Source organism: Beta vulgaris, chromosome 6 (genome assembly GCF_026745355.1).
Source record: "Beta vulgaris subsp. vulgaris cultivar EL10 chromosome 6, EL10.2, whole genome shotgun sequence".
Lineage (NCBI taxonomy): Eukaryota > Viridiplantae > Streptophyta > Magnoliopsida > Caryophyllales > Amaranthaceae > Beta > Beta vulgaris.
In genome coordinates this window covers 28,766,102-28,781,621 of record NC_079207.1, presented here as the reverse complement: position 1 = coordinate 28,781,621, position 15,520 = coordinate 28,766,102, and the positions used below count along the sequence as shown (strand labels likewise).

Genomic DNA, 15,520 nt, shown 5'->3' with positions numbered 1-15,520 from the left:
CTGTAGTGCTTGATATATGGATACTTATGGTTGATCTATGAGTTTATGTTTTGAAGTTTCGAGGACGAAACTTATTTTAAGGGTGGTAGTATGTAATAGCCCTGTTTTTAAGAACCTTTATTTAAAAGCTAAAAGTGGATAAGACCATCATTCTTAATGGTTAAGAAAGCTTGTGGATAAGCATCATCATTCTTAATGGTTAAGAAAGCTTGTGGATAAGCATCATCATTCTTATTGGTTAAGAAAGTTTGTGGATAAGCATCATCATTCTAAAAGTTTAAGAAAGCTTGTGGATAAGCATCATCATTCTTAATGTTTAAGAAAGCTTGTGGATAAGCATCATCATTCTTAATGGTTAAGAAAGCTTGTGGATAAGCATCATCATTCTTAATGGTTAAGAAAGCTTGTGGATAAGTATCATCAATCTTAATGGTTAAGAAAGTTTGTGGATAAGCATAGGTAAATACACTTAAGATCCTCTAATCACAATCAATGCTTAGTAAGCCTCAGATTAAACATTTACTCGCAGCGGAAACATAACCTATAAAACGATCCTGAAACCTGTGGGTTATATAGCCCTGTTTTTAAGAACCTTTATTTAAAAGCTAAAAGTGGATAAGACCATCATTCTTAATGGTTAAGAAAGCTTGTGGATAAGCATTACCATTCTTAATGGTTAAGAAAGCTTGTGGATAAGCATTACCATTCTTAATGGTTAAGAAAGCTTGTGGATAAGCATCATCATTCTTAATGGTTAAGAAAGCTTGTGGATAAGCATCATCATTCTTAATGGTTAAGAAAGCTTGTGGATAAGCATACATTCTTAATGGTTAAGAAAGCTTGTGGATAAGCTCACATTCTTAATGGTTAAGAAACTTGTGGATAAGCATCATATTCTTAATGGTTAAGAAAGCTTGTGGATAAGCATCATCATTCTTAGGTTAAGAAAGCTTGTGGATAAGTATATCTTTCTTAGGTTAAGAAAGGTCAAAGAGGATAAGAACCATCATTCTTATTAGCTAAGAAGGCTTTGGAAACCAATAGATAATTAGAAAGTCCTTGAGAGCCTTAAACATTAAGATTATGAAAATCGTTTGGAGATTGTTTTATCGGGTAGCGATGAACTTCCAGTTAAAGAGCCATTTGGGATTGAATCCGAGCTCGAACCAACCAAACTTGATATATGACATGCTTGGGATGTCTTAAGGTTAAAATGGTCATTTATCCCAAGAATTACGTGGCTCAATAAGGTAAATTGCTTACATAGTAAAACCTGGCCAGCTGAAATTACAGCTCAGACCTATCCTCAAAGAAAGCTGCTTAGCAGCTACTTAAGTGTCGATCTCTCAAAGAACTTTTTATGCATGAAAGCCAACACCTTAGGCTAACACCTCAAGCAAGAATCACCAAAAACTCCAAGAAACCGACCTTGCCCAGAAGAGGTTTCCCTCCTCTGGGGGTACCGCCAGAACAGACTATAAAAGCTGTTCTGGATTTTCGTCTCTTTTCTCTTATTTTTCCTCTTGGACACCCATTTTCTTACATAAACTCTTCTAAACATCCATACAAAGTAGTTCAAGCTTTGGTTCCAATCTTTAGACCTTAAACTCATATAGAAAACCTTGCTGAAAGATCACATAAGTTGCTGTAAGTTCAACAGTTTACACCTCTTGTATTTAAGCTTAGTTTTTCATATCTATAAGCTTGTTGAAACTAATCTTTAGCATTTTATCATTCAGGGGAAGCTGTAGGAGTAGTTAACCAAGTGGATTAAGGAATTTCGTGGCTTTAAGCATCCTTAGTTAAGGTACACACTTAGTTTGGTTTTACCCTAGAGATTTCCATACCTATAGTTAGGTGATTGTTTCTTTCTAGTGTAAAGCATGTCTATGAAATGAATTTACTTATGATTGTATTTTATTATGTGTATATTGAGTATATTACATGAGTATAACATGCTAAGGTTCATTAGAGATGTTTCATTTGACCTAAACAACACTTATACACTAAGTCATTACGATTATGATTCTTAATGGAATGTGTTTAGTACATGGACTTGTGGAGTAATTATGATGATTAAGGTGGAGTTGTTATGTTATTGTTGTTTGTTATTGTTGTTGTGAGTTGTTGTGGTGGTTGTGGTGAAGTTGTTGTGGAGTTGCTATTGTTGTTGTTGCTCTGTTGTAGTAGTGTTGTTGGGTTATTGTTGTTCTGTCATTGTGGTTGTGGTGGAGTTGCTGTGAAGCTGTTGCCTATTGTTGTTGTTGTATCGTTCTTATTGGATAGTCGTTGTTGATGATCGAGGGAAGTCCTAATCTTAGAATTGGGAAACTGTTATAATTATTGTAGTTGGAGTTGATATGTATGAAGTCGAGTTATGAGTTATGGGAATGACTTCATTAATTTCTATTTGCGGGATTCAGTTTTATTAGCATAATGGTTGCGTTAGAAGAAGATAATTAGAATAGTTAAGATTGGTTGTTGATTATTGTTATTGTTATGAGGTGATTATTGGAGGATGATTTTGGAATGGAGTATCATTCGGAATTATGAAGGAGATTATAATGTTGGAATTGATATATTGGTTAAGGATTTGAGTGCAACATAGAAATCAGTTTATTGAGGTTTATTTACGAGTCGAGCTAGCTTTATATTCTCAATATAATTGTTGGTAGCACAATTAGGTGCTTGATTTAGGTACATTTGTGAGTTATGTTTAGTTTGTTTAGTTATATAATTTGGAATTATGATTATGAATTGGGATGCAAGTCGATGTAGCTAATATCATCGAAGTTATAGATATTAATTAAGGATTAAGGAAATTAGAATGTTAAAGGTTGATAATTTGTGAATTGGGAATTAGTTTAAGTTTGGTTATTGATTATTGATGTTATCGTGAGATGGTTGTTGGAGAATGGCTATGTAGACGTATATAATTCAAGATGATATGGGAAATCAAGTTATGATGCTTGGAGGTTTCGTATAATTGTTATAGAGTTAGGTAACCTTTGGGTTCAGCAAAATATATTTAAATGCTCCCGTGGGCGTTATATTGAATTTTGGATATCATATATTGTTTGTGGTAATGGCCATGATTATAGATACATCTCTGTGAGTTAGTTGTGAATTGCTATTGGATTGTTATAAAAGTATCATTTTGTTCAATTATCGAAATCGTTCGAAAATACTATATTTCTCAAAATATGATTTGGTATGATAATGAGGAAATGATTCAGATATGAGTTAAGACCAGATAAGGTCGAATATGGTGTTATGTTATGAGTATTGAGGATTCAAGTATGAATCATTAAATATCTTATTTTATAAATATGAAAGTGAGGCATGAATAGGCACCCCGAGTTAGGGCGGGTAGAGTCCCTAGCTGTTGCCTTCCAGGAGGGGCAATTCCTGGCGTTATAGGACATGTCCGGGTAAGTCTTGCAAGCATAACAATAAAAGGCTGGGTGACGACCCTCATTAGTTTGGAGACAGCTGGTACTGCGTGGTACCCCTCTCCACTCGCGTTCATGCCAAACGATCTGATTTTGTGAAAATATATCAACTAAGTTGAGTGTGATTATCTGTTACTATAACTATGTGTTAGTTTTCAAAATACACCTAAACTTGTATTTTCTATTACACAGTGTGTACTCAGCTTTGCTGATGGTGTTGTCATTTCTGTGGCCTGTCACTTGGTGGGTGGCAGAGTCAAACATTGTTGCAGGTTTGGTGTTGTGAGCTCAGGATTCTGAAGTGAAGCAAGATAAAGATGTCGTCGTAGCTTATGGATTGAGTTTGTATTTTAGATAGTCAATTAAGGAATAGTTTCTGATATATTTCGTTGTATACAATATTTGGGAATATTAGTCGAGATATCGTGTAATTGAAGTCTTATATAAAGGATTTTGTTTTGTGGGCCAATAACCCACAAGTCCAGGATCGTTTTCTAGGTTATGTTTCCGTTGCGAGTAAATGTTTAATTCGAGGCTTATTAAGCATTGATTGTGATTAGTGAATCTTAAGTGTATTTACCTAGCAGCTCGGGAAAACGGGCTGTTACAAATGGTATCAGAGCAACCTGCGACCGTATGCCTAGTTGCTACTAGCGGGGTAAAAGATCGTTGGGAATGTGTGTCTGATTTCTGGTAATTAGAGTTCAAGTTTTGAGCTATAGAATAAGAATAAGAGTCTAGATTTCTGTAAACTTTGGGAATAAGATATGGAATTCAAAGTTGTAATTTGAGGATATTTGAAATCTATTTGTTGGAGAATATTGAGAACTTTTTCATAGAAATTTAATAAGACTATGGAGGCTGTAGTGCTTGATATATGGACACTTAAGGTTGATCTATGAGTTTATGTTTTGAAGTTTCGAGGACGAAACTTATTTTAAGGGTGGTAGTATGTAATAGCCCTGTTTTTAAGAACCTTTATTTAAAAGCTAAAAGTGGATAAGACCATCATTCTTAATGGTTAAGAAAGCTTGTGGATAAGCATTACATTCTTAATGGTTAAGAAAGCTTGTGGATAAGCATTACACATTCTTAATGGTTAAGAAAGCTTGTGGATAAGCATCATCATTCTTAATGGTTAAGAAAGCTTGTGGATAAGCATCATCATTCTTAATGGTTAAGAAAGCTTGTGGATAAGCATTACCATTCTTAATGGTTAAGAAAGCTTGTGGATAAGATCATCATTCTTAATGGTTAAGAAAACTTGTGGATAAGCATCATCATTCTATGGTTAAGAAAGCTTGTGGATAAGCATCATCATTCTTAGGGTTAAGAAAGTTGTGGATAAGTCATCTTTCTTATGGTTAAGAAAGGTCAAAGAGGATAAGAACCATCATTCTTATTGCTAAGAAGGCTTTGGAAACCAATAGATAAGTTAGAAAGTCCTTGAGAGCCTTAAACATTAAGATTATGAAAATCGTTTGGAGATTGTTTTATTCGGGTAGCGATGAACTTCCAGTTAAAGAGCCATTTGGGATTGAATCCGAGCTCGAACCAACCAAACTTGATATATGACATGCTTGGGATGTATTAAGGTTAAAATGGTCATTTACCCAAGAATTACGTGGCTCAATAAGGTAAATTGCTTACATAGTAAAACCTGGCCAGCTGAAATTACAGCTCAGACCTATCCTCAAAGAAAGCTGCTTAGCAGCTACTTAAGTGTCGATCTCTCAAAGAACTTTTTATGCATGAAAGCCAACACCTTAGGCTAACACCTCAAGCAAGAATCACCCAAAAACTCCAAGAAACCGACCTTGCCCAGAAGAGGTTTCCCTCCTCTGGGGTACCGCCAGAACAGCCTATAAAGCTGTTCTGGATTTTCGTCTCTTTTCTCTTATTTTTCCTCTTGGACACCCACTTTTCTTACATAGAACTCTCTAGACATCCATACAAAGTAGTTCAAGCTTTGGTTCCAATCTTTAGACCTTAAACTCATATAGAAAACCTTGCTGAAAGATCACATAAGTTGCTGTAAGTTCAACAGTTTACACCTCTTGTATTTAAGCTTAGTTTTTCATATCTATAAGCTTGTTGAAACTAATCTTTAGCATTTTATACATTCAGGGGAAGCTGTAGGAGTAGTTAACCAAGTGGATTAAGGAATTTCGTGGCTTTAAGCATCCTTAGTTAAGGTACACACTTAGTTTGGTTTTACCCTAGAGATTTCCATACCTATAGTTAGGTGATTGTTTCTTTCTAGTGTAAAGCATGTCTATGAAATGAATTTACTTATGATATGTATTTTATTATGTGTATATTGAGTATATTACATGAGTATAACATGCTAAGGTTCATTAGAGATGTTTCATTTGACCTAAACAACACTTATACACTAAGTCATTACGATTATGATTCTTAATGGAATGTGTTTAGTACATGGACTTGTGGAGTAATTATGATGATTAAGGTGGATGTTTTATGTTGTTATGTTATTGTTGTGTGGATTTTGTGTGTTGTGGTAAGTTGTTGTGGAGTTGCTATTGTTGTTGTTGCTCTTGTAGTAGTGTTGTTGGGTTATTGTTGTTCTGTCATGTGGTTGTGTGGAGTTGCTGTGAAGCTGTTGCCTATTGTTGTTTGTATCGTTCTTATTGGATAGTCGTTGTTGATGATGCGAGGGAAGTCCTAATCTTAGAATTGGGAAACTGTTATAATTATTGTAGTTGGAGTTGATATGTATGAAGTCGAGTTATGAGTTATGGGAATGACTTCATTAATTTCTATTTGCGGGATTCAGTTTTATTAGCATAATGGTTCTGTTAGAAGAAGATAATTAGAATAGTTAAGGTTGGTTGTTGATTATTGTTATTGTTATGAGGTGATTATTGGAGGATGATTTTGGAATGGAGTATCATTCAATTATGAAGGAGATTATAATGTTGGAATTGATATATTGGTTAAGGATTTGAGTGCAACATAGAAATCAGTTTATTGAGGTTTATTTACGAGTCGAGCTAGCTTTATATTCTCAATATAATTGTTGGTAGCACAATTAGGTGCTTGATTTAGGTACATTTGTGAGTTATGTTTAGTTTGTTTAGTTATATAATTTGGAATTATGATTATGAATTGGGATGCAAGTCGATGTAGCTAATATCATCGAAGTTATAGATTTAATTAAGGATTAAGGAAATTAGAATGTTAAAGGTTGATAATTTGTGAATTGGGAATTAGTTTAAGTTTGGTTATTGATTATTGATGTTATCGTGAGATGGTTGTTGGAGAATGGCTATGTAGACGTATATAATTCAAGATGATATGGGAAATCAAGTTATGATGCTTGGAGGTTTCGTATAATGTTATAGAGTTAGGTAACCTTTGGGTTCAGCAAAATATATTTAAATGCTCCCGTGGGCGTTATATTGAATTTTGGATATCATATATCGTTTGTGGTAATGGCCATGATTATAGATACATCTCTGTGAGTTAGTTGTGAATTGCTATTGGATTGTTATAAAAGTATCATTTTGTTCAATTATCGAAATCGTTCGAAAATACTATATTTCTCAAAATATGATTTGGTATGATAATGAGGAAATGATTCAGATATGAGTTAAGACCAGATAAGGTCGAATATGGTGTTATGTTATGAGTATTGAGGATTCAAGTATGAATCATTAAATATCTTATTTTATAAATATGAAAGTGAGGCATGAATAGGCACCCGAGTTAGGGCGGTAGAGTCCCTAGCTGTTGCCTTCCAGGAGGGGCTAATTCCTGGCGTTATAGGACATGTCCGGGTAAGTCTTGCAAGCATAACAATAAAAGGCTGGGTGACGACCCTCATTAGTTTGGAGACAGCTGGTACTGCGTGGTACCCCTCTCCACTCGCGTTCATGCCAAACGATCTGATTTTGTGAAAATATATCAACTAAGTTGAGTGTGATTATCTTTACTATAACTATGTGTTAGTTTTCAAAATACACCTAAACTTGTATTTTCTATTACACAGTGTGTACTCAGCTTTGCTGATGGTGTTGTCATTTCTGTGGCCTGTCACTTGGTGGGTGGCAGAGTCAAACATTGTTGCAGGTTTGGTGTTGTGAGCTCAGGATTCAGAAGTGAAGCAAGATAAAGATGTCGTCGTAGCTTATGGATTGAGTTTGTATTTTAGATAGTCAATTAAGGAATAGTTTCTGATATATTTCGTTGTATACAATATTTGGGAATATTAGTCGAGATATCGGTGTAATTGAAGTCTTATATAAAGGATTTTGTTTTGTGGGCCAATAACCCACAAGTCCAGGATCGTTTTCTAGGTTATGTTTCCGTTGCGAGTAAATGTTTATTTCGAGGCTTATTAAGCATTGATTGTGATTAGTGGATCTTAAGTGTATTTACCTAGCAGCTCGGGAAAACGGGCTGTTACAGTTATTGGCCCAGAAAACAAAATCCTTTATTTAAGACTTCAATTACACCGATATCTCGACTAATATTCCCAAATATTGTATACAACGAAATATAAATATCTAATCTCAAATACACTATCTAGATACAAACTCAATCCATAAGCTACGACGACATCTTTATCTTGCTTCACTTCAGAATCCTGAGCTCACAACACCAAACCTGCAACAATATTTCACTCTGCCACCCACCATGTGACAGGCCACAGAAATGACAACACTATCACCAAAGCTGAGTACACACTGTGTAATAGAAAATACAAGTTTAGGTGTATTTTGAGAACTAACACATAATTATAATAACAGATAATCACACTCAACTCTGTTAATATAGTTTCACAAAATCAAATCGTTTGGCATGAACGCGAGTGGAGAGGGGTACCACGCAGTACCAGCTGTCTCCAAACTATTGAGGGTCGTCACCCAGCCTTTTATTGTTATGCTTGCAAGACTTACCCGGACATGTCCTATAACGCCAGGAGTTCGCCCTTCCTGGAAGGCAACAGCTAGGGACTCTACCCACCCTAACTCGGGGTGCCTATTCATGCCTCACTTTCATATTTATAAAATAAGATATTTAATGATTCATACTTGAATCCTCAATACTCATAACATAACACAATATTCGTCCTTATCTGGTCTTAACTCATATTTGAATTATTTTCTCATTATCATACCAAATCATGTTTTGAGAAATATAGTATTTTCGAACGATTTCGATAATTGGACAAAATGATACTTTTATCAGGATTCTGAAGTGAAGCAAGATAAAGATGTCGTCGTAGCTTATGGATTGAGTTTGTATCTAGATAGTGTATTTGAGATTAGATATTTATATTTCGTTGTATACAATATTTGGGAATATTAGTCGAGATATTGGTGTAATTGAAGTGTTATATAAAGGATTTTGTTTTGTGGGCTAATAACCCACAGGTCCAGGATCGTTTTCTAGGTTATGTTTCCGCTGCGAGTAAATATATTATTCGAGGCTTATTAAGCATTGATTGTGATTAGTGAATCTTAAGTGTGCTTACCAAGCAGCTCGGGAAAACGAGCTGTTACAAATGGTATCAGAGCAACCTTGCGACCGTATGCCTGATTGGCTACCTAGCGAGGGTAAAAGATCATTGGGAATATGTATTTGTTACTTGGGTAATTAGAGTTCAAGTTTTGAGCTACAAAATAAGAAAAAGAGTCTAGATTTGTGTCAATCTTTGGGAATAAGAGTATAGATTTCAAAGTTGTAATTTGAGGATATTTGAAATCTATTTGTTAGGAATATTGAGAACTTTTTCATAGAAATTTAGTAAAGACTATCGGAGGCTGTAGTGCTTGATATATGGACACTTAAGGTTGATCTATGAGTTTATGTTTTGAAGTTTCGAGGACGAAATGCATAATCGTAATACTTAGTGTATAAGTGTTATTTAGGTCAAATAAAACATCTCTAATGAACCTTAGCATGTTATATCCATGTTACATACTCAATATACAAAATATAAAATACGCATCATAAGTAAATTCATTTCATAAACATGCTTTACACTAGAAAGAAACAATCACCTTACTATAAGTATGGAAATCTCTAGGGTAAAACCAAACTAAGTGTGTACCTTTACAAAGGATGCTTAAAGCCACGAAACTCCTTAATCCAATTGGTTAATTACTCCTACAGCTTCCCCTAAATGTATAAAATGTGAAAGGTTAGTTTCAACAAGCTTATAGATATGAAAACCTACGCTTAAATACAAGAGGTGTAAACTGTTGAACTTACAGCAACTTGTGTGATCTTTCAGCAAGGTTTTCTATATGAGTTTAAGGTCTAAAGATTGGAAATAAAGCATTAACTACTTTGTATGGATGTCTAAAAGAGTTCTATGTAAAGAAAAGTGGGTGTCCAAAAGGAAGAAATAAGAGAAAAGAGACGAAAATCCAAAACAGGCTTTTATAGTCTGTTCTGGCAGTACCCCCAGGGGAGGGAAACCTCTTCTGGGCAAGGTCGGTTTCTGGGAGTTTTTGGGTGATTCTTGCTTGAGGTGTTAGCCTAAGGTGTTGGATTTCATGCATAAAAAGGTCTTTGAGAGATTGACACTTAGGTAGCTGCTAAGCAGCTGTCTTTGAGGATAGGTCTCAGCTGTAATTTCAGCTGGCCAGGTTTTATTATGTAAGCAATTTACCTAATTGAGCCACGTAATTCTTAGGCATAAATGACCATTTTAACCTTAAGACATCCCAAGCATGTCATATATCAAGTTTGGTTAGGTTCTGAGCTCGGATTCAACCCCGAAAGGCTCTTTAACTAGAAGTTCATCGCTACCCGATAAAACAATCTCCAAACGATTTTCATAATCTTAATATTTAAGGCTCTCAAGGAAGCTTGTGGATAAGCATTACCATTCTTAATGGTTAAGAAAGCTTGTGGATAAGCATTACCATTCTTAATGGTTAAGAAAGCTTGTGGATAAGCATCATCATTCTTAATGGTTAAGAAAGCTTGTGGATAAGCATCATCATTCTTAAGGGTTAAGAAAGCTTGTGGATAAGTACTATCATTCTTAGTGGTTAAGAAAGGTCAAAGAGGATAAAAACCATCATTTTTATTAGCTAAGAAGGCTTTGGAAACCAATAGATAAGTTAGAAAGTCCTTGAGAGCCTTAAACATTAAGATTATGAAAATCGTTTCACTAGTGGAAAAATGAAGAAGGGCTGCGCTGAAAAAGGCATGTAGGGCTGCGCTTTTTGACAGCAGCCCTTTCAATAGCAGCCCTTCACTTTTTAAGTAGGGCTGCGCTACACAAGCGCAGCCCTTCACAAGGAAGGGCTGCGCTTTTTAGGTAAAAGCGCAGCCCTTCAAGCTTGGAAGGGCTGCGCTTTTTAGGTAAAAGCGCAGCCCTTCTAAGCTAGAAGGGCTGCGCTTTTACCTAAAAAGCGCAGCCCTTCCTACCAAAAAAAAAAAAATTAAATTTTTTTTTTTTTTTTTTTGACATTTTTTAGTCATATATTATTAATCTCACATTTTCTGAATTTTAACATATTATCAAGGTGCATTAAAATATGTGAGTTTCATGATAAGAATGATTGACGAAAAATTGAGTCGAAGAATATGTTATTGCATTAAACAGAACATAATTGCAGAACGAAAATGAAAAAAAAAAAGAGGAACAAAAACTAAAACTAAAATACAGAAGAAATATGATATTATTGCATCTAAACTAAAAACGAACAGAAAGAATGAACGAAAATGAAAAAAATGAAAAAAATGTACGAACAGAAAAAATGAACGAAAATGAAAAAGAATGAAAATGAACGAAAATAAGAAAAAGCAAGAACAAAAATGAACAAAAATAAAAAAACGAACAGAAATACAAATTGTAGATCTGAAATTACATTCATTAATAAAACCAAACATCAACAAATTATAGATCTGAATCGACGTTGGTGCGGGTGTAAACGACGAACCCGCGAGCCTCGCACAGATGGAGAAGGTGATCTGAAAAAGAATCGAAGTTTCTTATGTTTCGACGAACTCCATTGATGAGAGAGTTTGAAGGAGTTTGAACTCGCAAATTCGGCTGGCATTCGGTTTTGAGCATAAGAAACTTCTTGCAAATCTAGGGTTTTGAGCATAAGAAAATTCTCGTAAATCTAGGGTTATACAAAAGAAGAGAATGAGATCAGAAGTGCATTCGGCTTCTCAGAAAAAAAAAATTCGAGGAGAGAAAGCAGAGAATGAGAGAGAGGGAGAATGAGAGAGAGGGAGGACGGCTGAGGGAGAGGGAGAGGGAGGAGAGAGAACTTAGGGTTTTGATGTTTTGAGGAAGGAAGTGAATGGGCCGGTTTTGATGTTTTGAGCGCGCGAATTATACAAAAGCCCATAAAGGGCTGCGCTTTTTTTTACTAGCGCAGCCCTACAAGTCAGTAGGGCTGCGCTTGTGAAAAACGCGCATCCCTTCTGTATGAAAGAAGGGCTGCGCTTTTTCCAGAAGCGCAGCCCTACTAAGTGAAGGGCTGCGCTTTTCTTTAAAAGCGCAGCCCTTCTTGTATTTAGGGCTGCGCTTTTATGAAAAAGCGCAGCCCTTCACCAGTAGGGCTGCGCTTCTGGAATAAGCGCAGCCCTTCTTGCGCAGCCCTTCCTTTTTTTTCCCCTAGTGTTTGGAGATTGTTTTATCGGGTAACGATTAACTTCCAGTTAAAGAGCCTTTCGGGGTTGAATCTGAGCTCAGAACCTAACCAAACTTGATATATGACATGTTTCGGGTTTTAAGGTTAAAATGGTCATTTATCCCCAAGAATTACGTGGATCAATAGGGTAAATTGCTTACATAGTAAAACCTCGCCAGATGAAATTACAGCTCAGACCTATGCTCAAAGAAAGCTGCTTAGCAGCTACCTAAGTGTTGATCTTTCAAAGCCCTTTGTATGCATGAAAGCCAACACCTTAGGCTAACACCTCAAGCAAGAATCACCCAAAAACTCCAAGAAAACGACCTTGCCCAGAAGAGGTTTCCCTCCCCTAGGGGTACCGCCAAAACAGACTATAAAAGCCTGTTCTGGATTTTCGTCTCTTTTCTCTTATTTCTTCCTCTTGGACACCCACTTTTATTTACATAGAACTCTTCTAGACATCCATACAAGTAGTTCAAGCTTTAGTTCCAATCTTTAGACCATAAAATCATATAGAAAACCTTGCTGAAAGATCACATAAGTTGCTGTAAGTTCAACAGTTTACACCTCTTGTATTTAAGCTTAGTTTTTCATATCTATAAGCTTGTTGAAGCTAATCTTTAGCATTTTATACATTCAGGGGAAGCTGCAGGAGTAGTTAACCAGGTGGATTAAGGAATTTCGTGGCTTTAAGCATCCTTAGTTAAGGTACACACTTAGTTTAGTTTTACCCTAGAGATTTCCAAAACTTTTGGTTAGGTGATTGTTTCTTTCTAGTGTAAAACATGTCTATGAAATGAATTTACTTATGATGTGTATTTTATTATGTGTATATTGAGTATGTAACATGGAGATAACATGCTAAGGTTCATTAGAGATGTTTCATTTAACCTAAACAACACTTATACACTAAGTAATACGATTATGCTTCTTAATGGAATATGTTTAGTACATGGACTTGTGGAGTGATTGTGATGATTGAGGTGGAGTTGTTATGTTATTCTTGTTGTGGAGTTGTTGTGGTGGTTGTGGTGAAGTTGTTGTGGAGTTGCTATTGTTGTTGTTGCTCTGTTGTAGTAGTGTTGTTGGGTTATTGTTAATCTGTCATTGTGGTTGTGGTGAAGTTGTTGTGGAGTTGCTATTGTTGTTGTTGTTCTATTGTAGCACTAGTAGAAAAAAGCCTACTTGTTGCGGTTAAAAAGTGCCCTATTGCTGCGGAATAGGGCGCGCAGCAATTGAGGGCGCAGCAATAGGTATTAATAATATTGCTGCGGTTTCGAACCGCAGCAATATTACGTTATATTGCTGCGGTTATATCTACCAAACCGCAGCAATATTTGGAATTGTGGTGATATAAGGTGGCCATAAAAGTAATATTGCTGCGGTTCTGGGCCAGAAACCGCAGCAATATTTCTTTTTTTTATTATAAAAAATAAATATTGCTGCGGTTTCTGTCCAGAACCGCAGCAATATTTATTTTTTATAATAAAAAAAAGTAATATTGCTGCGGTTTCTGGCCCAGAACCGCAGCAATATTACCCTTTTTTTTTTTTTAATTTTTTGTTTTATATTAGTGAAGAGGAAGCTATATATGCAACCTTGATGAAGCTATGCAGCAATATGCTAATAAATTTTCTGCATAAATTTCGGCAGAGCTCCGTTTGTAAATTGGATAAACCCATAATAGGGACTTAATTAACCTGTACAACAACCAATAACATCTCCGAATCCACCATCCAAGCAAATCATAAATCCATCAAACAACCACCATGATCTCCAACATACATCATCCAATATTCAAGCCAACAAACCAACATCATATTCAACCCAACCAACATAAATACAATTCCATAATAATCCAACAAAAATATTTATATATCATGATAATCCATCACTACAAAGTTGGTTGTACAAGTTGGTCTAAAGTTAGCACTACTAAAATTGTTATATGTTCGTCTAAAGTTAGCTAGAACGAAAAGAAGGATATTAACATAAACTAACTAACCTATGCAATGCACTCATCAACAAAGTATCTTGCCCACTTATTCTTCACCTCATTGATTTGATCCTCCGTATAAGGATCTTTGGTAAAGGTTTGAGCAACCTGAAAATAATTTACCAAAGTTAGCATCAAATAGTTAAAATATATTAAATATGAAATGAATAAGTATAAACTTACTTTGTCCATATCCAACGAACCAAAATATGAAGCGAGTACGTCAAAAATGTACCGCATCACAAAATAACCGCACTCCGTGCCTCCTTGTTGTTGCGGGCACTTTATCAAAAGTTATAAGAAATGAGAAAAATTACCGCATAATGAGAATAAAGTAAGCTTTAAATTGAATCAAGAAATTCGATCAATACATACCTCAACATATTTCCACAAAAGCTTCTCTCGACGAACTTTGTGGTCGCTCATCCGAAACCTCCTAAAAGCACTAGATAACACAACATTGTTTGATTTAGTCCTTAATTGTGGAATGTTACCATCTCAATTCATATAAAGTATATCAAAAATATATCAACTTACGCTATCATAGGCAATTTAAGCTTTAACTTCCGCTTTGTGATAGCTGGCAGAATCGAAGATATAAACTATCCCAGGCAAGGGACATATGACAAGTAGCATCCAATGTTGGCTATTGAAAGATTAAACAACAATAATTACTTGAAAAATCACATATCATGCAACAATAAAATTTGTAGATATTAAGAAAGAATATTACTCTTGAAAGATTGGCGCGAACATGATACTAGCTTTACATCGACGCATCCAACCATAGCATGCAGAATGTACTTTGTTACCTCCTCTGATGATGAATGCGACTCCATAACGGTGCTTTGTGGACACATCCAACAAACACGTCCAATAGAATCCCCAAATCCAGCCAAGTCTGACTGCGTAGCCCTAAAAATTGGCAAAAGTAAACTATATGTGAAAAATACAACTACCATATAATTAAATGTTAAAAAAACATAACTTTGATGATTGTTACCTCATGTAGACTTGGATAATAGAAATATTAATCATCTCTCCTCTCAAAAACTGACCAATATCCTCCTTGGTCAGAAAAGCGGTGCCATCATCTGACAAATAATGGAACAAAGAAGGAGATGGCCCACCAGATGGTGAAGAATATGGCCCGGTAGATGGATGTGAAGGTGAAATCATCACATTCTGCATATATGTGGCAATGTCCTCCTCCACCTTTCACTCAATTTCTGTATGAGTGCCTCCTCTTGTTCCTTCATCGATCTCCTATAGTGCGTACGAGGTACGTGTCCAAAAGCCTTGGTATAGCCAACATTAACACCCCAAAACCGTAACAGCGACCCGGATGATCTGGCTTCTCTCTCAAGAGCCATAAAAAGGGCATCTCTGTTACGAACCGGAATGAACTCACCCTTGGCTTGCTTCTCTTGTACTCCAACTGC

General features: G+C 35.7%; 2 long non-coding RNA genes across 2 annotated transcripts; one reads left to right on the top strand and one right to left on the bottom strand.

Moving 5' to 3' along the window:
* The first annotated feature begins 1,546 nt into the window (after positions 1–1,546).
* LOC130591932 (uncharacterized) lies at positions 1,547–3,872 on the top strand. Its single transcript, XR_008969886.1, has 3 exons — positions 1,547–1,647; positions 1,740–1,807; positions 3,707–3,872. It is a non-coding gene; the product is annotated as an uncharacterized LOC130591932 (long non-coding RNA).
* A 10,018-nt stretch (positions 3,873–13,890) lies between these two features.
* Positions 13,891–14,495, bottom strand: LOC130591986 (uncharacterized). Its single transcript, XR_008969968.1, has 3 exons — positions 14,454–14,495; positions 14,262–14,360; positions 13,891–14,186 (listed from the first exon to the last, which is right to left on the bottom strand). It is a non-coding gene; the product is annotated as an uncharacterized LOC130591986 (long non-coding RNA).
* Between the last annotated feature and the right edge of the window lie 1,025 nt (positions 14,496–15,520).